Here is a 23,483-nt window from a genome sequence, read left to right as displayed (position 1 = left end):
GCAAGTCAATTAGTATGATGGATCAGGTTTTCTGGTTCTCAGTGTCTCCATTTGCCAATCTGTCTTCTTTTCTTACTTAATAAAACCGAGCATGTGATTTTCTGACCAGACAGTTTTTTGTGCTAGGCCAAGGGCACCCACCAACATGGGCCAATGAAATACCCTGCTAACCAAAAACTCAGCTTTCCCTGGGAAAGTGCCAGGAAATACGCATGGATAAACACCTGGTTGTTTCTATTAGAGATGATATTTGTAGTCTAGATGTATGTCATACTTAGTTATTTGCAGATGGTCATTCATTTTTTTTACCGAGTAAGCAATAGGTGTATTTATTATAAATATGTTGTATTGATCAATTTACTCAAAAAAAGAATTACGATTCTAAATGTTGTCATTCTAACCCAAATCATAAACCCAAATGAATGCCTAAAGTCTATTTCTTTTTTTTTAAATTTATTTTTATTATTATTATTTTTTTAGTTGTACAATGATCATAATAATCTGATTTCACAGGATTTCCATCCCACAGCCCAGGCCAAAGGAACTGAAAGCAAAGCCTTGGAATTTTTTTTTTTTTTCCCCTTGGTGAGAAGGGAGTTTCAAAATACATACAAGACACTTTATTGATGGAAATTTTCTACTTGTTCAAAAGGCTGATTTACAATCACTTATGTTGGTGAAGAACCCAATTATGAGGAAGACTATCATTCTGTTTTGGTTAGTCAATGCCAGGATCTCTTCAACTTCTTGTCACAGCAACTGTCCCCAGCAAGCTCTGGTCTTGCTGGTATTCTCTGGGCCCATCTGCATTCCCCAGCAAGTAGAAAGGCTGCATTCTCTGCTCTGAACTGAGCTCTTAAAAACTTGGCCCGTGTGTGTGCTCTACTGTAATAAAATAAAGGCATTCAGGAAGGCCACCGGACTGACAACCGGAAGATCCAGTCTGCCTGCAGCCCCACCCCCCTCCCCCCTGCCAGCAGGCCGGCTCAGAGATGGGTGCTGGCTCTCCAGGGTGGTAGGAAGCAATTGATAAGCGCCTGCCTCTGCTTCCGGCCTCTACAGCACCAGCTTTGTTTCATCTCCAGATGATTAAATGGTCTACAGGGCAATTATGAACTGGAGGAAGGAACGGCCAACTCTCTCCAGGTTTCCTCAATCAGCGTGATTGAATTTCTCAAAGGCAGAGAGAGCAGTAGCGGGAGCAGTTTCGGGGGACTTTTCCTGGAAAATGTTTCACCAGCTCAGAGCTGAGCCTTCTGCATTTAACTACTTGCTGTTTCATTTTATTATGTGCAAATTGTGGCTTAATAGATTTACAGTCCCTATAAACTCTCCACCCTCAGGGTAGCCCAAGTGGCTAGTGCTTAGTAAAATGACTGATGGCAACTCAAGAAAAGTGATAGTTGCAAATTCTAACCAGAGGTGGAATAAACTCCATTTTAATCAAGGGCATGCCAGCATCCTACATTATTCCATTTCAGGGGCAGTGTTTTCGTTGCCCCTTATAAGCAATCGAAGAATATAACATGTTCATTTTGGAAGAAGGGGCATAATGGACAAGTGCTTGAGAAAAGCTGAAATCATTATTTATCATGTCACAATTGATAGGTAAAGAGCTATTCCTTAAACTGGTTTGGAAGTTTATACAGGAGGTAAATGTGTGTATAAATATGAGGTTTAGTTTTTGAAAAAATCTGGTAGATGCTGGAATGAATTCCTTTCCTCTCTGCATATAAAATAGCAATAAAGCAAAAAGTCATCATCCTATCGTCCAATATGCTACTTACTATTTTCTGTGGCAGCATCTCCATCATGGGTGACTGTCAACAATGATCATAGATCAGCATCCCAATGGTTGAGTCTCTTACCTAATATGAATGATGTTTGTAGATATGGTGAGATAATCTGTTACCCAAATGGGGCTTTTGAAAATAGCTCCTTTAGAACTGTGCAACTCATTTGGGAATTAAAAAGGATCCCTGAACTGGTGTCATAATACCTGCCTGTGGCTCTTGAAGCACAGTAGCTTGCTGCTTGACCTTGAACTCAGTGACTTAGGCTTTGTTTTGCACCTTTGGGTCTCAAGCATCTTATGTGTTAAATAGGCTTTTATCTTCCCTGATTGGCCCATGTCATTTCCAAAATTAAAAAAAAAAAGAAAGAAATAGCTTTACAAAATGGTACATAAACAAAGGGCATGTTAATGTAACAAAAACACTGTCAAAAAGACATCATTGGATGGGTTGGAATGGTTGTTTAAATGGTTTGCCAACTGTCACAAGGATCTACAAGGATTTGGGTCATGGCACTGAAAATGTGGCCTACTAGAGAAAGAACGCAAATAATTTAGGGGGATAAAATCTCTCACAGTATAGCTTAAGTTTCTAAGAAAATCACATCAGCAATGGTACACACTGGGGATTCTGCAAAGGCATGTAGCCTTTTTAAAATGTGAGCAACCAGTGGTTTAAAGACTACTGTTTGCTCAAATCCAGGGCAGGTTAAGTCTGGACTATTTCATGACTAAACAGAACAAAGTGAATCCTAATTTTACATGACTTGTTGGAAACACACAAATATCAGTAAACACTGAACAATAAGAAGGTCATATGAAGCCTTATATATATAATTATAATTTCTTTTGATATCATTTAGACTAAAGGAATTTTTTTTTCACCCTAAATTGTGTAATAAAATCTATAGTCAAATGCTAATCTTAGGAATCTGAGTTCAAGCCACTTATTTAAATGAAATAATCTTTAGATATTTAAATAATATATTTTACTGCAGCATAATTTCATTGACTAATTTATTTTTCCTATGCTGTGTTTTCCAAAGGAAATCAACTTAATCTATTAGAGATTGGATTAAGTAATTAGGAAATTATTCAGGCTGCCAGTTATCTATTTCAACTTTTAGCAAAATTGGCACAAGGAGGAAAAGGATGTGAAATTCAAGTCAATCAGAGTCCTACCTTTTGGAAATTGGTACAAGATTTGAAGTAGTAAGGGGGGAGAAAAGGGAAAAGCTACTTTTTAAATTTTATGTCGGGCAGAGGGTGTGAAGCTGATTGTAACAAATTTAAATTCATCAGTAGGCTTATCTGAAGAAGACTGGCATTCCATAATTCACTTGGAAATTATCAGTAATATAGACACATGACATATTCCAAATGGGGCAATGAAATAATTTTAAATGTTTGAATAAAGATGTGTTAAAGCAAAACTGACTGAATGGAATGAGAAATCAAAAATGGTCACCGAGGAATTTATTGGATCCACAGCTCTTTGAACTGTACTCAAAATCCCCCAGATGTTTTGAAAAATGTATGCTTAAAACATTTAAATATTACAGTTAATGTTTACATCAATTCTTCTTTTGTTTACAAATTTCCCATCTTCCTAAAACCAAAGGGATATATAACTATTCACTGAGTAATGTGATTTGAGGGGAAAAAAAAATCTCTCTTTATGATACGCCCTTGAAATAACATCTGTTTAGTATAATGTAGATAAGAGAACAGTCTTTAATTCATCCATCCACACAGCCACTTAAAGTATAAGAATATGTGAAGTATAATGTGATTCGCTGCATTTTTGTTGTGAAACATAATATTAAAATGGTTCAGAAGCTCCCAAATGTAATTTTAAAAGTGCACAGACTTCTACACTTCATTAACAACCTGCAGATGTATAGATAATAAGGCTCTTGATTGGAGAACATGCTATTGCACAGCTGTTATCACAACGCAGCAAAGGAGGCCAGTTGCAAATCTCATCAATAGTTCTACCATTTTCCACCACTCGAATGAAAAGTGATAATGTATAGATCTCACAGTCATTAAGAACTTTCCGTTACTCCTTTAGGATTAATTTGCGTTGACCCAGAATTTTGTATTTGCTTAACACAAGCCGTGGGTTACTTTGATGTTATCTGCTTCTATAAACAGTAATATACAGTCCTCTCCTGGGCTAAAACAGCTCTTATTCCAGTGAGAATTGACGGTATTAATCATTCTGAAGTCCAAGAGCACTGATCATAAATTGTATGCAGGGCCCTGACTTAGTACCTCCCAGGACTCCCATTTATCAGTCATTCCTCTTTTCCACCTGGATATAAATATATAAAGGAGTAATTTATCTCCGAACGTGGGCTCTGGGATCTTCTTGATGTCTGGGTGACGGGAAAACCATTTTGTTAACAAGTCAATATTTATTCTCCTATCTTTTGAAATAAAAATCTAAATGATCTGCTATTTCTAAAGCCTGATTCCCTCAAGTGGCCAGAATTGAAAATGCATGTCTTGCCTTTAAGCTTCGCATATAGGAAACAAACAGGGAGGACGGCAGATAAAAGGAGCCACTTTTCCACAGTTAAAAATAAAAGATATAGCTTTAAATCATGTCCAAGATATCAGCACAGACTTATTTTTACCATACATTAAGGCTAAAAATGCTAGCCTACAATTTATGAACTCTCGGGTCTGGAAAAATGTCTGGAGAGCATTATTTTTTAAAAATGCAAACCTACAAAGATCTGAAGAAATATTTATCTTAAACAAAAGTTGAACAAATAACTCAGCTCAGGATCGATACAAATCAAAAGCACAGAAGTCAACTCTGTTACACAGATATTATCTACAAAATCTCCCTTCTATACCATCCAAATTAGCTGCCAAATCTGAGAGGGGGTTGAATCTGGTGTATATATTTTTAAGGGAAAATATCCTCATAAAGGCAACGGGAACAATAATTAGAAAGGATATTTAGAGACTAGATGGAAACCGTTCATTTCAGGGGGTCTGCATTTCCTCCTATGACCTCATTTTGTAGATTTGGGGATTTTCCATCACCTAAAGTGAAAGGAAGAAAACCAATAAATACACATAGACTCAAATTCTTGCCCAGAGAGAAATTTCTGCAACATTTCTGGTTTCATCCCAAGCTTAGTTTAGATTTGTGAATTTCAATGCTCTCCCTGTTTCAATGTGGCCATGTGGTTTAGCATTTTTGCGGGGCTCCAGACTTATCAGTGTGTGAGTTTATGTTAAGCGCCTTAAAAACCCAATCTTTAAAATGGCAACGGGAACAACAGAAAGAGAAATAAATCCTTGCGGCGAGCCCAAAAGATCCGATTTAAGAAGGCACACCTAAAAAAGTTTGACAGAATGTAAATGGAAAGTATTAAAACCTTTGCAGGAGTTCCCAACATGGCTCAGTGGAAATGAATCTGACTAGCTAGCATCCATGAGGACGCAGGTTCGATCCCTGGCCTTGCTCAGTGGGTTAAGGACCTGGCGTTGCCGTGAGCTGTGGTGTAGGTCACGGACACGGCTCAGATCTGGCGTTGCTGTGGATGTGGTGTAGGCCAGTGGCTACAGCTCCAGTTTGACCCTTAGCCTGGGAATTCTGTATGCTGTGAGTGCGGCCCTAAAAAGACAAAAACAAACAAAACTTTACAAACTTTAATCTTTTAACTAAAACTATAAACTCCACAACCTTTAAAAAAATGTGGTTAAAAAAAGCAGAGAGGGGAAATGTGTGATTACTAAAATTATTCCACAAACTGCCATTTGACAGGCTCTTTGGGGAGATTAATTTAGTTGGTGCAGAGTTCTGCTCTCGGAACCCAACTTTCTGGGTATCACTGTAGTTTCTCATCAGAAGGGCTGTTATAATGTGTCTGAGTTTACCATTTGTAAATTTCATTGTCTGCAGAGCTGAATTTGTAGAGTCAAGAATAAGATGAGTATTCTTGCTCCTATCCAGGGATGCAACCTGTCCCCTACAGGTTGTAATCTGAATGATACCAGAACCTTACTAACCCGACTCTCTCCCCTCCACAGGGGTGATGGCGTCTGACATTCCATCAACAGCTGCCTTTTGGATTCTTCTCTTTGACACCGCTTTTATAAAGCATAACTTCTGGGAGGTATGGCACATTCCATTAGTGTACCCAAGATGCTGGGGTGAGGGAGAGACGTGAGGAGCTCTAGAATATTGCATAACCTCATGGATCTCTGTGTATCTGGTAAACCTCTGTGTATATACAGGCTCCTCCCACTCCAGCCGCATCTCCCCTGCTTCCCAGACTAGGGCCAGTCACATGCATCAAAACATCTCATTCCATCTGTTATTTTCCGCCATTCCCAGCCCAGATGCTTAGGGCTTCACTCTCTCTCTCTCTCACATACACATACACACAGACACACGTGTGTGCGTGCGAATGTGTGTTATGTCTTAATGAAACTCTCACCCTGCCAAGCCCTTTCATCATTCTCTCCCATTTCCTCACTCCTTTGTCCATGCTTATTTTTTCTGCCTGCAGTTCCCTGTCCTGCCTTCTCTGCTTGGTAAACACCTTCCTCATCCTTCAGGATCCAGATCAAAGGAAACTTTCCCAGTGCAGCCTTTCTAAGACATTTTTATTATTTGCTCATTTATTCAACAAAGATGTATTGAACCCCTCCTATGTGCCAAGAAGAGTGTTAGGTGCAGGTGATATCATGGTGAGCAAAAATAGACCGATCAAGTTTTTGAGAAGCTGAAAGTCCAGTGGGAGAGACAATGTTCATCCAATAACCATCCAAACAAAGGAAAACCTGTACCTGTGTCAGCACCGCAGAAGAGAGTTTCTCGTTGCCACGATCATGGTGATGTGCTCTGACCTATTAAAGAGGTCAGGAAAAACTCTTCTGAAGAGGTAATGTTTGGCCCAAGAGTTGAAGGGTGGATTCAAGTTAACAGGTATGGAGGAGGAGGAAAAAAAGAGTGTTCTAGGCTGAGGGAATGGCATGTGCAAAGGTTGGGGTGGGAGAGGTTGATGAGCAAAAACAAGACCGTTAAAATAAGCCTAGGTGGGGTTAGGCAATGATTCCTTGGATAAAACATTAAAAGTGCACAGAATAAAAGAAAAAAATAGAGAAACTGAACTTAGAATAGTTAAAGCTTTTGCGCTTTAAAAGGAGCTGTCAAGAAAGTGAAAAGATGACCCATAGAATGGGAGAAAAGATTTGCAAATTATCTCTCTGATAAATGACTTATATTCAGAGTGTATAAGGAGCTTTCATAGCTCGATAACGGAAAGACAACACAGTAAAAATGGCCAAACGACTTGAGTAGATATTTCTCCAAAGAAGATATGCAAATATTCAACCAACACATGAAAAGATGTTAAACCTCACTAGTTATTAGGGAAATGCAAATTGAAACCAGGATGAGATGCCAATTTACACTTACAAAGATGGCTATGATAGGTAGACAGCAACGAGGGTGGACAAGAATATGGAAAAATCGCAACATTTATACATTGCTGGTGAGAACGTATGAAATTATGGAAACTGTGGCGTTACTTTGGAAAACAGTTTTTCCTAAAAAGTTAGACATAGTCATCATCTTCCCCAGCCATTCCACCCAAGTATCTACTCCGGAGCAGGGGAAATACACGTCCACACAACGACGTGTGCATGAATGTTCAGAGTAGCATTATTCATAATACCTGTGAAGCAGAAACATCCCAAATGGCCATCAACTGAGGAGTGGAGAAACAAAATGTGGCTTATCCATACACTAGAATACTATTCTATGATAAAAAGAAATGAAGTACTGGTAGATGCTCGCAACATGGATAACCTTCAAAAACGTAATGCTAGGGCAGGGTCCCCACTGAGGTTCAGTGGGTTAAGAACCTGCCATAGTGTCCGTGAGGATGGGGTTTTGATCCCTGGCCTTGCTCAGTGGGTTAAGGATCTGGTATTGCCGTGAGCTGTGGTGTAGGTCATAGATGCGGCTTCGATCCAGCGTTGCCATGGCTGTGGTGTAGGCTGTCAGCTGCAGCTCTGATTCAACTCCTAGCCCAGGAACTTCCATATGCCGCGGGTACAGCCGTCAAAAATAGAAAACAAACCATAATGTTAGGGAAAGATGCCATTTACATAAAATATCCAGTAAAGGCAAATGTGTAAGAATAGAACGTGTATAAGTGGTTTCCTGGCGTTGGTGTTTGGGGACCGAGGAAATATCTGTAAGTGAAGGTACGATTTCCTTATAGGATGATGGAAATGTTCCAAACTTAGATTGTGATGGTGTTTGGATAACTCTGTAAATACACTAACATTTTTTGAATTGCACACTTAAAACAGGTGACAAGTGACTTTTATGGTATGTTGATTTTATCTCAATCAAGTCCTTCAGAAAAATCATAAGTGTGCATGGATAGAACCCAGATTGTTAAGATCATGTACAGGGACACCAGAGCAGGGTAATGTGGGGTCTTGCAGGCTGCTCTATTAAGGAGCTTTGCTTTTATTCTCAAAGGAGTAGAAAACCATAGAAGGATTTTAACTAGGGGTGAGTGATGATGATGTGATCAGATTTGCATTTTGAAGAACACTGTGGCTAAAGCGTCCAAAAACTTAGAATTAGGGTTAAATTAGGTAGATTGTGTGTATGTGAGAGAGAGAGAGAGAGAGAGAGAGAGAGAGAGTGTGAGTGTGTGAGTGTGTGTGTGTGTGTGTGTGTGTGTGCTGATTACATCATCACCACTCACCCCTAGTTCAAATCCTTTTATGGTTTTATACTTCTCTGAGAATAAAAACAAAGCTCCTTCTAGGGAAGCCTGCAAGAACCCACATTACCTTGCTCTGGTGTCCCCGTGTATGCTCTTAACTCTCTGGGTTCTACCCATGCAGGCCTATGATTTTTCTGAAGGACTTTATTGAGATAAAATCAACATACCATAAAAGTCACTTGTGCATGCATGTGTGCTCACCAAGTCAATGTCCCTAACTTCTGAGCTGGCATATTCAGTAGTGACTTATCCATTTATCTGCCTCTATTTACCCATTTACCCTTTCTTCCTGCAACTCTGGAAAGTGGGAATGATGTATTCCCAGTACCTAGCACATGTCCAACATTCAGCAGGCTCTCAATGATTACACGATGAATGATGTTGAAAGGAGCACAGATATGCAGGGAAATTCAACCTCAGCTCTCCCACTCTGCTAACCTGATAGGCTGTTTGTCTTCTGCCCCATTCAGCAGTTTTGCAAATGGAATAGTAGCTTATCTCTAATCAGAAGACTCTGCATCATTACCATACTTCCCCCTCTGCCTGAACTTTTTGGGAATCAATATTTTACGCACAAAGAAGTAAATAAATTGTGAAAACAACATATTCTCTGTGTGCCTGCTGCAGCTGTTCAAATATTGGCAACAAAATTCTAATTTAGGTATTTTCCAAATTTTGTGTGCTCTCAGCTTGAAATCATGATAGCCTGCTTCCATAGGTTGAATATGATTTGTTAAGCTGGATAAAATTTTGGTAAAATTGAATATCTACCTATAAAATTGATGTGTGTGTGTATACTAATAATAGTACAGGACAGGAAAGCATTTTTTTTGAGAGGCTCATATAATTAAAGGTACACTCTAATTCATTTTTAAAGGAAAGAAGGGAATGTGATGGGAAGAAATGTACCGTGGAATATGTAAAAACAAAACAACTCCCACCCTATACCCTGGAGACAGTCCATGCTCAGCCCTACCACCTACATTTCACACATACATACAGTGTTTTGAAAGAGAACTCAAGTCCAGGATTAGGAGCATGAGAACTTAATGATCTAACACAAGAAAGAAAGATCCCATTCTGTTATATAAAGAGTTATGAACAAAGGCAAAAACAAAAACAACAAAATCTTTCTGAAAATTAGTTGGCCGGAACCATCTCCTATCATTTTATTTATTTAAAAGTCAATTAGCACAGGGAACCATATCTAAGCTCTTGGAATAGAACATGATGGAAGATAATATGAGAAAAAGAAAGCAAGTATGTATGATGGGGTCACTTTGCTGCACAGCAGAAATTGGCACATTATAAATCAACTATACTAATTTTTTAAAAAAAAGTCAATTTCATATGAATTTGACAAAATTAGAGTAAGTTATACAAAAGAAAATAACTGGCATCGAATGAGTCCCATAGCACATTTCTCTGTATTCTCTTCACTACTCTTCTGGTAACTTTACTGAGTCTATACCCCTGAAACTGAAGACTTGGGGTTCAGTGCGGCATGTATTACCTAGGTAAGTGACTGATTGCCATGCAGTTTTTCTCTATACAAGATTCATGACCTTTTGGGCACAGGGAGCCATGTAGACATTGAAAAGAATTTGTCCAACAACCATGTTAATCAAATGTTCTTTTTAATTTTTTTTTTATCTCCAAATTGACCAGTTATCTAAATTGACTGTTTCTGCATTTGTGTCCAGGGAGTAACCACTGGCGAACTTTTTGATTTGCTGTAATGAACTGGGCCAAACTCTTTACCCTTTTAACCAATACAGTCTTCTATTTCATATAAGTAGTCTGGCATTTTCAAATCACTTCATTAAATTTTGGAGAACTTTTTTTCCAATTTGCTTTTCTTATTGAGCTCAATCTACTAAGGACTGCCTGGTATTCTAAGGTTTAGATGTTATTGAAAAATTTGAAATATAACAACAGGCAAAGGAAGTAAAAATATCTTTCTTTCATGTTGATATCACTCAAAAATAAGAGCAGATTTCTCTCAGACTAGACCCTTAGCCACAAATCAACTTTGGGGAGCATTAAACAGTAATGTAGTTTCAAAAGAAAATTTCTTAGAAAATAACATAAACCATTAGGATTGTATTGCTAAACAATTTGGGATCTATCTACAGCATAGAGTTTTTATAAAGTCCAGGTGCTGTTTTAAACATTTTAACTTTAATAATTTAGATTATAGGAATGATATAAACCATCTGAATCTTTCTGGTTGTGAGTGGTAAATTTCCTTCTCACAGCTGGCCTGCACTTAAATTCTATAAGCCAAGGGGACCAGCCTACTTCCCCATGGATGTTAGCCATCTTTTGTAATAGAATCTGAAATGAGAATATGTTATGCAAAGTTATGGAACGTGGTCCTAAACTTAAATAAATCTGTTTTGAATGCTGTTTAAACATAACTGTGTATTTGTTGGTTTTAAAAATTAGGAAGATTTTACGAGGACCCTATATTTTGGACTACAAAAACTCAATTTTTCAATGGTCATAAAAGTTCACATTTTAGCCATCCAGAGTAAAAAATGTATATATACCCATTAACAGGTATTGAGAGTAGTCCACCGACAGTTGGCACTGTCTCAGGCTATTGGGTAAGGCACAGTTAAATACATCCTTAATGAATGTTTAAAGGTGCCGTTAGAATTCATTGTTGGGCAGAGGTGACAAAATGGGTCATGAAACCTCCTGGCTTGTGTATTAAAGCTGGCAACTGACAGAGCTAGTGCATTTAGACAGCGCATGAGTATCCAAGGAGAGAGTTGGTTAAAGGCAAGCCAAAATGGTACTCACCTCTGCAGCTCGAGACCACCATCAGCAAGTAGGAGTCAAGTCGTATGGAGCAGGATAAATGCTTATCAGGATGATGCAGTCAAGTATCGTGGAGAGTAGTTTAAAAGAGAAATAACCAGTGTCAGCAAAGAGAGCCAGGGTGCTGATTTCGCATGCGGAATCCGTAGTGAGGCAAGAGTTACCAAGAATGAGGAGATATCACAGGAGAGGTGGGGAGAGCACTCAACGCCATGCTCTGAGGTCTCAGCAACATCCAACCCACCAATCTCCTTGGAGTGCTTGGCCAGCAGGTTCTATTCCTAGGAGCTGCTTAGGGACTCGTCCTTGGGGTCAGATGGGAGCATGGGCCAAGCAGTCATTCTGCAATGCTGAGATTTGCATGCTTCTGTCGCTCTGCAGTCATGTGGCTTGCACTTCTAGATGCCAGACACTGCAATTTCAAGCAGGTAAAACAAGACTGTTAAGTCTAAGGAAATGTCTATTCGAAAGAACAATTCAGCAACTTTATGCAATGATGTGTTCTAGGTTAATTTTAACATGTCAGGGGAAAAAATGAGCTAGCCATGCATGATAAAATAAGCTCGACAGCTCAATGGAAGTTTAGTGTGTAGTAGCTGGCGGCAACTCGAACATGGTCAGCTGCATGGAAAGGGAGCCAGTCGCTCATCTACTTCACGAGAGGCATGGATCCCAGATACCCCAGCAGAATGGAAGACCATGACCATGACCAAGACCTGTAGTGAAGGCACATTGGTCAATACAAAAACTATCAAGCCATTTAAGAGCCATGTCTTATCATCATTATATATGTATGTGCACATACATATATGTATACATACTCATATCTATACATGTATAGGTATATACACACACTTCCACTCTAATGATTTTGCAATTAGAAAATACATGATAAGCATAGGGAGCTATATTTAATATAATAATCTATAATGGAAAAGAATCTTAAAAAGAATATGTATATATAACAGAACCACTTTGTTGTACACCTGAAATGAACACAGCATTGAACATCAACTGTACTTCAACAAGAAATAAAGAAAATACCTGATAGAAATAAAATTAAATATCATTAATATCTGTTATATCTGAGATTACTGCAGAGTACTTTTCAAAGGAAATATATTTATCCTTTGAAAGAGAAATACTTAAACTTTAATATAGGGGGAAAAACTCAATTCAATAAACATTTATTGAGCATCTACTACGTACAGGGTAGGTGTTACAAAGAAGATGCATAAAACACCTTGCCAGAATCTTATGAGAGAAATACTTGTATAAATAACTAAGTATAATATATGAAAGAGGGTGAGAGTGCTTTCAGAAGAGGTGCTTGCAAAATGTGAATAAGGCACTGTGGAGGGTGCATTTATTCTATAGTATCTTTTTTTGTAAAATATCAATGATTACCATCTGTGTGTGCTGCTACTGTGTCTAATGCCTAATGCCATAGGGGAAATAATTGATAAAGGGATTAAGGTTCAAAGAAACTAATCAAGGTGCTCTAAGTTAGACAAGTAGTAACTGATAGAAGCAAAATTTGGGGAGTTCCCATTGTGGCTCAAGCAGTAACGAACACAACTAATATCCATGAGGATGTGGGTTCAATCCCTGCCTTCTCTCAGTGGGTTAAGAATATGGTGTTGCCTCAAACTGTAGTGTAGGTCACAGATAGGGCTTGGATCTGGTGGCATTGCTATGGCTGTGGCGTAGGCCAGCAGCGGCAGCTTGATTTTACCCTAGCCTGAGAACTTCCATATGCCATAGGTGCGGCCCGCAAGAAAAAAAAAAAGAAGCAAAATTTGAACTTATATATTTGACCCCAAATCCAAGCTTCTAAATGTTTTACTGCTCCATGATCAACACATAAAGAAATCTGGGAAATATCTTAAAGGTTCCCAGCCAGGTATTCTAGAAATAATAATTTCAAAACTTCACACAATTAATTTTATTATATTTGTCAACACCAGTTTTGTGCCTCTATTGTGAGAGAATCTAAGTCTTTTGTATCACAATTTTAAGGCAAAAATCTGTGACACTCACTGTCAGATGTATAATTTTTTATATAGCATCCCCATTCCCCAGATTAAATGACTGTCAGGAAAACAAAAAAACAAACAACAACAACAAAACCATGGCATTTCTGGAGATACACTATGGAGTTTCTTTTGTCTTTTTAGGGACACACCCTTGGCATAGAGAGGTTCTCAGGCTAGGGGTCTAATTGGAATGGCAGCTGCTGGCCACAGCCACAGCCACAGCCACACTGGATCTGAGCCTCTTCCTCAACCTACGTTACAGCCCACGGCAACACTGGACCATTAACCCACTGAGTGAGGCCAGGGATCGAACCCACATCCTCATGGACACTAGTCAGGTTCAGTACCACTAAGCCACAATGGGAACTTCCGGAAAGTACATTTTGATGTACGAAGTACTAGGCTTTGTGGGGAAAAAAATAACTAACTACTGAGTCATACCTAGGAAGACTCACCACCAATTTTTATGCCATATAATTAAATGTTCTATAAGGAGATGTAGGAAAATAAAATGTAACATGAAGATAACTTAAAAGTTGTCTCTGAAGAGAATTTGGTTAATATCATCTCTAATTTTCTTTTGAGTAAAAATTCCTAAACATCCTAAAAACCTCCCTAAAAACATCATCGAGGTCCAAATATAGAACAAATACTCCTTTGAGAAATATTTCAGCTATGTCATTTGTCAGCGTTTCACAGTGCAACAAATGTCCCGTTTATTCAACCATTTTTCAGACAGATCCCCTTTTCTTAAAAAAATGCACAGCATATGTTTCAAAAAATGTGAACTTTGCTAAACAAGCCTAACCACATGTGTCAATTTATATTTTTTAATGAATTTTTAGAAATTCAAAAGAAAGATAACTGAATACCTCCCCCCTGCCCGCCCCCCCCCCCAATAAGATCAGTCAGTCCCAGAGAAGTTTTCCTGCAAGGAATTCTGGAATATTTATTTCAGGGATTCTTTGGGGGAAAAAAGTTCGAGTCAATACTCCTGATTTTGGATAAAGGATTGAGCAACTTTAGAAGCATCAGCTGTGTCCTATTCCACCTTTTTTCCCCCCAGTCTATGAGAGAGGGAGGATGTATTGTGGCAGATAATGATGATTGTGGTTGCTTGATTAATCATTTTTCCTACCTAAAGGGACTCCAGATTTTATTCAGGTAATGAGTGGAGTGCCTTGATCTCAGTGAAAGTACACCCCTCCTTAGTCCCAGGAAATAAAAGTCACAACTCATTAATCCAAAACTGTAGAATGAGTTGTGTCCATCTATGCCCTTAGCCAGTCTTGGTGCAAACATGACCTTCAGTTTCATCAAGAGATATAAAGGAGATTCTGTTGGGACTAAAATGTCAGACCTTGGTAAGAATAACATGTTGCTCTTGTCCCTTTTTTTTTTTTTCCTCCCCTTGCTTGGGATGCTAGAACAAGGTCATGATGACTGGAGCAACAGCAGCCATTTTATGACCATAAAACAAAAAGCCAACATGCTGAGGATGGTAAGGTGGAAAGGACAGAAGGAGAGTAGTACCCTGATGATAATTACAAAGCTTCTACATCAGACCTGGAATTACCCACTCACCTCCAGACCTTTTATGTGAGCAGATTCAATGTTTTTATTGCTTAAGTTACTCTTAGTCAGGTTTTCTATTACTGCTGTTGAAAGCATTCCTAAGTTCTAGTTTTAATTTCCTAATGCAGGTCTGCTTTTAATTTTCATGGAAAATTTTTCAATAGAACAAGTATATTGGATCTTTGGTATCACTGTTCATATCCTGATGAGAAACCATTCTGTCCTGTGAATAGAAATAGAAACACTAAGGGAATGGTACCAAACATTGCCACTTGCTTGCTATTCAAGGCCAGGACCAAGGTGAACTTTACACCTAATGATCTGTAGGCCCTCTTTTTCCCATCTGGCTGCTCTCCTAGGTAGGTTTCAGTGCTGCCATATTTTTAGGGTTCCCATCGAAGCTGCCCACTCTTAACAAGGTCACATAGCATATTTTTTATTTTCCTACTATTTATTTTCAAAAATTGATTAATACTATCCTATCTTTTCTTTTCAAAAAAGTGATCAATACAGTCTAGTTTATAGACCTAAACATCCAATGAGCAATAAACACTATTTCCTTTCTTTCAAACATTTTCCCCTTCTTGTCAAATGTGCAGAAGCAGATTTATCTTTATAATTTGAGTTTATGACCATTCTTTTGTTCTCTGACATTCTTACTTAATGTAGTTTATAATGCTATATCAAGTAGTTTATCTTTTTTTATTTTTATTTTTACTGCAGCATATGGAAATTCCCAGGCTAAGAGCTGAACTGGAGCTACACCTGCTGGCCTATGCCACAGCCACAGAAACTCGGGTTCCAAGTTGCATCTGTGACCTACACTGTAGCCCACAGCAATGCAGGATCCTTAACCCACTGAGCGAGGACAGGTATTGAGTCTGCATACTCATGGATACTGGTTGGGTTCTTAACCCATTGAGCCACAATGGAAACTCCCTTAAGGTGGTTATCTTTGATGCTTGAAAACACCTCAGCTTATCGTTGTGATACTTCTATTTACTTTTAGTGACATAACCATTTTCCACATTAGGGACATTTATTTCTGTGTCAGTTTTCACTCTTCTCACCATTAATATGTTTCTAAACACTAACTTTTACTAGAACTTGATCTCTTAAAATAAAAAAGCCAAACAAATGAATTTTCTAGAATGGTGGTTGGAGCCCAGGACAGCCAATGAATAAATGAATGAGGTATGTTCTTAGGGCTGAAGTGGAGGTGTGTGCCATGTTAGACACAAACAACATTTAGAGTGGGTTTCTCTTTTCTGATTATAGTAAAATATACATTATAGAAAATTTGTTAAATAGGATGAAAATGCATATTACCCATGGTACCTCTATATATTTTAATATTTAATGTGGATTTATAGGCACAATGCCTGTATATTCAAGGGAAGAAGCCCACTGGTAGGAAGCTCTGGACCATGGGGGCTGTAGGGACATTTATGTTCAGTCAGGTCTGGGAGTGTCCTTGGGATTGCATTTAATGCTGTCTGTGTTTGGGCTGCTCTTCCAAGGGCAGATCGTTTGTTAACTGTGATTACTTGAAGCTAAGCATGCATTCCCAGAATGTCTTGTTAAATGGCTGTGTTTCCTAGCCACCTTCCCTTTGAAGGCTGAAGGGAGAATAGAGAGCAGAAGAGGAAAATCCAACTTAATTTTGGTAGTTTGGTCCCCTCTGTTTTATGAGCACGGTAAGACTATGTCAAGATGGCAGCCTACGTTAAAGAGATTTGACCACTGGTCCTCTTTTTAAGTACAATGGTTTAGGTAAAGAAAAGAATGGAGTGAAGGAAAAGTCATCAAGGCACAGAAAGGAACAGAAAGTCTCTTCTGGCTGGTCAGAGGAAGTCTCAGCACCTGGGACCACAATCACTTCCACAGCTGGTATTTTGGTTTCACTGGGGAGGGAGGGGTTTGTGTTGTTTCCAGTCCCAACAAGGCCACACTGCTTAGCAGAGGTGAAGACTTCATGCCAGAAACACCAACAGAGGAAGGAGAGCTTTCGTACAGCAATCCACTCAGAACACATTTTTAGTTTTTCCCTTTCTGTTTTGGACGAAAGAGCCAAATTTGTGACCACCAGAATCAACCCAAATCCTCAAAACTGTTCAACTGCTGAGTCGCCCCTTGGTTCAACTACCTCTCAATAATGGATTAATTCACTTTGCCTGAATTTGCATGATCACAACATAACTTTTGGAAGTGCTAAGTTGAAGGTTGAGCCCCTTTCCACTGGAGGCAAACATGGAAAATAAGAATCCATTGTGTATCTATGTCTCGACTTTCCCATCACATATTGAGGAATTCCACATGACTTGAGTAGGGATATGACATATTGCTTTCTTCACTCTCCTGCTCAGGTATTTTTTTCTATTGTGAAACAATACTGTAATTTTATGAAGCTCCTCAGGAGAAAAGCAAAGTCATTTTAAGAAATAGGGAAAAACAATCTCCAGGGAAGAGAAAGCAGTGGAAGATGATGAGGAAATGTGATATTTCCAGGAATTTGGAAACGTAACTTTTGCATGTGATGTATCGCTGAGATTAGAGGCCCATCTTCAGTTTCAAACCTGCTGGGTAACTCTTTCTATCATTAGCCAATAAAAGTCTCCTTAGTTACATTTTTGTGGTCCATTCCCAGGGTTATAGAGTTTCTCTTTGAGCTTTTTCCCAAGGCTCTACTGCCTAAGGAAGGAAGGAGTTAATGCCCCTGGCCATCAGCAAAAAAGTTACAAGCAGAGGAGGAATACATGATTGAAGAACTGAACGGTTAATTACATATGGAGGTATTAAGAGAAAGATCCATTGAGCTAGCAGACCTTAGGACAATGGATCAGCAGTTTTAGCATCTATTTCTGACTGTCACTGACTCAGGAGACTGGGCAAGTCCTATATATCTGTTTTTCAAAACTGTATTGCACCGCCATGGCAATCTTCATTTATTTGGTATAAAATGATGCTTACTGAGCACCCAGAATCTAGAGACTTGTCATCAGAGCAGAAAGTAAAATTATTTGCATCTTCAAACAAATGGGAAGCATATAATATGAATTCAATAGTCATCAGAAAAACACCAGCAAAGATGTATACAGGAATGAAGGAATGGGCTACGTGGTTGGAAATCTTCATTGCAGGGCTTCTGTAATGGCTTTATTTTGCCTGTGAGTTTGTGCATATAAAAGGGGACTAAGGTTTATGGGACATCATTTCCATGTGCCCAGAACTTAACACATTTTCTTTGCTTTAAAGCCCATGGTAGATAATGTCTTCATTTTACAAACGGGAAAGCTGAGCATGGGTTTGCTTCGAAAGCTTGCTAAAGCTCTCAGTGTGGGTAGCTCTCAAGCCTATACTTAATGTGTTTTACTTCGGGAACCTAAAAGTTATTTCCCATTGGCAAATGTTAATGCCAACCAGTTAACGTTGCTTTCCGGTTCTCCCCTCCCTAATTCAACTTTCTCTCTTAAATTCCAGAATTAGATCTGGAAATGTGGGGATTCCAAGAACTCCCTAAGATTTAACAATGCATGGCTTACATGATCAGTTAGTTTAAAGAATATGAAAAGCCTCCTAAGGGGAGGGAGGTCCTCTGGCAGAGGTTGATTCAGACTGGGGACAGCTCAGGGACCAGGGTTTTCTTGCCCTTTCAGCTGTCTCTGCCAGAATGCTTTTTTGAAGCACATGGTCTCTGAGTGAGATGCCTTTCTTCTTCTGTCTCTGCTCCCTTTTCATATTCCCAAATTTCATTTGGGATCAGTAGGACCTTCTAGGAAAGCATTGTAAAATCATTTGCTCTTCATCACCATACTCTCTCTTGATTATGAGGCTTCCCTGTAACTTTCAGACACAAATCCTAGCTCTGCTCCAGAAACAAATACAATCCAGGGCAAAATTTGGAACACTCTACCAGTTAGTGGCCAAACAGAGAAGCAGAACCAGTAGGAGACAATATATAAGACATTTATCACAAGGCACTGGTTTAGATGATGGTGAAGGCTGGCTCAATGGATCTGGAATCCACAGGCCAGGCTGTTGGGAAGGGCAGGCTGGAACTCTCCACACAGGCTGAAGCTGCTGTCCAAAGGTGGAATTTCTTCTTCATCAGATCTGCTCTTAAGGCCTTTCAGCTGCTGAATCTGGCCCACCTGGATTATTTCAGATAATCTCCCTTAAAGTCAACTGACTGTGGGCTTGACTGTGGGCTTTAGTCATGTCTACACAAAACCCCACTTCAACCCCAGACTACTCTGGGGCCCAGCTGAGTTGCCCCATCAAAAGGCCAATGGTAAACATGGAGTATTGGGTTGTATCAAGCTTTTGAAAGCCAAAGATGGCAGGAAAGTCCTGCACGCATGAAAGGGCTGCAGCAATAGAGGGAAGGGGGAGAGGAGGGGCAAAGTAAGGGAAATAAGTACCATGTCAGAACTGTCCAAAGTAGGTCCATACTCCACCCACCTCCCAGAGCCAAGTGGGTGGTGGGACTCTTATTTAGCCCCCAACACTGCATTTACATATCACATTGACATTTGATGTTAGTAAGAGATTTATAGTTATAAACAAATCTGGTTCTGTGGTGACATGAGAATAAATTAGGAGAGTCTGCTTGAAGCTAAATATGAGGCAACAAGGAGGCCCCATTGTGGCTCAGCAGATTAAGGATCTGCTGCTGATGTCTCTGTGAGGATGCGGGTTCGATCCCTGGCTTTGCTCAGTGGGTTAAGGATCCAGGTCACAGATGCACTCTGATCCATGTTTCCATGGCTGTGGCTTAGGCCAGCAGGTGCAGCTCTGATTCATCCCCTAGCCTGGGAACTTCCATATATTGCAGGTGTGGCCATAAAAAGAAAAAAAATGAGGCAAAGAGCAGCAGAGAATGTATTTGTTCCACAAAGTAGACACTGAATCTAAAAATGATGACTATGGACAAAACAAATATACAAAAATACTAATGGAGAAATCCAGGAGAAAAATATTAGATCTAATTGACCCTAAAATATATTTTTAAATTTTTATTTTATTTTTATTAGTGTATAGGTGATTTACAGTGTTGAGTCAATTTATGCTATATAGCATAGTGACTCAGTCATACATATATGTATATATACATTATTTTTCTCATACTATCTTCCATCATGTTCTATCCCTAGAGACTGGATCTAGTTCCCTGTGCTGTGCAGTAGGACTCATTGCTTATTTATTCTAAATGTAATAGCTTGCATCTACCAAGCTCAAATTCCCCATCCATCCCACTTCTTCTCTCCTCCCCCTTGGCAACCACAAGTCTGTGTCCATGAATCTATTTCTGTTTTGTAGACAGGTTCATTTGTGCCATATTTTAGATTCCACATATGAGTTATATCCCATAGTATTTGTCTTCCTCTTTCTGACTTACTTCACCTAGTATGAGAATCTCTAGTTCCATCCATGTTGCTGCAAATGGCATTATTTTGTTCTTTTTTGTGGCTGGGTAGTATTCCATTGTATTTATGTACCACATCTTCTTAATCAATTCATCTGTCGATGGACATTTAGGTTGTTTCCATGTCTTGGCTACTATGAATAGTGCTGCAATGAACATAGGGGTGCATGTATCTTTTTGAATGACAGTTTTGTCCAGATATATGCCCAGGAGTGGGATTGCTGGATCATATGGTAGTTCTATATTTAGTTTTCTGAGGAACCTCCATATTGTTTTCCTTAGTGGTTGTACCAGTTTACATTCCCATCAATAGTGAAGGCAGGTTCCCTTTTCTCCACACATTTTCTAGCATTTGTTATGTGTAGACTTCTTAATGATGACCCTTCTAACTGATGTGAGGTGGTATCTCATTGGAGCTTTGATTTGCATTTCTCTAATAATACTTTGCACATATTTGAAATTTTTCAAAGTAAAAAGTTACAGTAATTTGGAAAATGAACAGATTGGAAGGATGGACAGATTGGAAGGTAGAGTTGGAAAGAAGTTCAGCTTCTACAATGGGGGTTCAAAGAATGCTATTGAAGATTCATGTATCAAGAGCTTTAACTTTAGGTCTACTACTTAAAATGGAATGATAAACAGGTGCCAAGTTAAGGTCAAAATATAAGTAACAAAATTTGTGGAAGGATGGGGAAGGGAAAGTGATTACTCTAAACTAAATTCCTCACCTGACATAGGGAAGATTTACTAGTTTCTATTAAAACTTGATAAATTGAAATCCAGATGTACTCATGAATTGTTTAGAGTTAGAGAGACAATGACCTTGCTCTAAATACATTATAGGATATAGTCTTAGAGATATGGGTAGAATTGTCTTTATGTTGAAGCATCTATGAACTCTTCTCAGAATATCTCTACCTTTTCCTGGATGCCCAGTCACACCATCTGTACTGGGGCCAAATGCCTTATTTTCTTCCCTCTTGAGCCATTCGGGAATTCTGTTGATGCTAAAAAAACTTTTTGCATGCTTAACCTAAATGAGCCGTTGTTAAGGACTTTGTCCTGCCTTCATTCTATTTATTAATTTTCTAGCAATCCATTCAAACTGAAATTGAATTCACAAGCCTAAGGGTTGGGACTTTGTCACCTCTTGGTTCCCATGAGTTTTCTTGCTGAATGACAGAGAAGTTGTGGCAGGGGTTATATAAGCACTGGGGGGAGGGATTTTTCCCTCTCTCTCTCTCCATCTCTCTTGTATCCAAAGATAAGACTTAATGAATTAATTCATGCAGAATTAAATCACAAATGGTGAAATGCTAGGCCACCCTAAGCAAGGGAAGGAAGGAAAGAAACATAGAGGTCTTTGGAAGACCGAGGCCCCTTTTCATATCCATCTTGGAAGCTGCCAACTTTCTTTTTGGATAAAATCTACTAGTATACCTCCTCCTATTTACTCAGATCCCTCAAAGCTCAGCTGAAGATATCACCTGTTTAGACGCTTGCTTGACCACCGAGAGGGATCTTTCTCTTTTGGGAATTATAACTGTGGTCTGAAAACAGTGCAGCTCTTGATTTTATGTCAGCTTGTACAGCTCACTAGCAATTCTCTATGCTCTTTGAGATCATGTCTCTTCATTATTTTGCTCCTCTGGACACAGCTGGCCTTGAAGACAGTATAAAGTTGACCAAGTCTGCCCACCTTTTATCCCATTCCTTTTTAATACCCCACCTGTATCCACTATTCTGGCAACCTTCCATCCTGTACCTTTTGTTTCTAACTCCTCTTTCTGTCAATATATAACTTTTCTGGGTCTCTTTCCTGTAGAGTCCTATCATCAGCTCCCTAAGAAGGTGGTTAATATCTAATTAGTTAATTCTGTGACGTACAGTTTCACCCACGTAAAATCACCCTTTTTTGACCTACCAAAGCAACAATTTTACATGGCTTAACCTAGTAAATGAAGTATTATTACCTTTCACACATGACGTCTGGTGACACAAAATTATATTTTGGAGGAATAAATTCCTAACAATGTAAAGACTAAAGTCTTAGCAGTCTAGCAGGGGAAATATTTGGGGCATTAAATCCCTCAACAGTGTTTCTCAATAATATCTGCTAGACAATTAGCTAATCTGCAGTACAGAAAGTCAGGCCCTTGTCCTAGAAATATATAACCAGAATAGTTAGTATCTGTTATCTTTATTCTTTTTCCAATGCACTTCATGTTAACAGCATAGACTAGAAATTGCCTACTTGGTGCCAAGCTGAATGGAAAGGGCCACGAATAGATGAAAACTTACTTTTCATTGTAGTAGCTTACTTGGTACTAAGTCTCTCTCATATTCATAAAGTTCAAATTAATAGACTAAACACGATTATAGGAAATGCAGAGAATATTGGAGAACAAGGCACTTTTAAGAAATTTCCAAGTTCATCAAATAAGCATTTACATAATTTTCTGCGTCATTTAAAATGACTCCTCTCTTTGCAGCCTTGAATAACCAATTTTACGAGTTTTCCCATCTGTTCACTGAGAAGGTTGGACCAGACATAGATGGGGCTTTCAAGTTTTATATTTTACAAAAGCCATCTTGTCAAGATTTCTAGGCACTCTTTCTGTATACACCTGAAAGTAAAACTAGAAGTCATTAAAATCACAAAATGCCCATATCCTAAGTAGACTTTGCATTAAATCTCAATTCTTACTTTCCTTCGTCTGAATACATGAGGATTTATTCAGTTTTATTTGAGTGAATTCCTTTAGTGTTTGCAACAAAGCAGACTCCTATATTTACTAACTTGTTGCAGTTTGGGTTTTTTGAAAAGGATTTTTTCATATTTTAGAGAGCTAGATGGCCAAAAAATTGAAAATGACCAAAGGAGACAGTCCAGGAGATCCACTTGAGAACTCTTGTTGAAGCGATCCTAACTCTGTCCAACTTTTAGGGCAACCTATTTATTCTGCACTTTTATTTTGTCTTAATTATCTCTATGTCTGGATCTCCTATCAAACCACCAGCTTCCTGATTAGAGAGACTGCATATTACTTTGT

The 23,483-nt window shown here is 38.8% G+C and overlaps 1 long non-coding RNA gene across 2 annotated transcripts in view; it reads right to left on the bottom strand.

Moving 5' to 3' along the window:
- LOC110260275 overlaps nucleotides 3,024-23,483 on the bottom strand; it is a 123,150-nt gene continuing 102,690 nt past the window's right edge. For both annotated transcript variants that reach the window (XR_002343264.1, XR_002343263.1), the window contains 2 exons: nucleotides 11,377-11,806; nucleotides 3,024-4,852 (listed from right to left, as the gene is read on the bottom strand). This is a non-coding gene — a long non-coding RNA (uncharacterized LOC110260275). The remainder of the gene's footprint in view (nucleotides 4,853-11,376; nucleotides 11,807-23,483) is intronic.

Source organism: Sus scrofa, chromosome 4, assembly GCF_000003025.6.
Source record: "Sus scrofa isolate TJ Tabasco breed Duroc chromosome 4, Sscrofa11.1, whole genome shotgun sequence".
NCBI lineage: Eukaryota > Metazoa > Chordata > Mammalia > Artiodactyla > Suidae > Sus > Sus scrofa.
The sequence above is the reverse complement of the archived record's forward strand: the minus strand, read 5'-3'. Positions and strand labels throughout refer to the sequence as shown.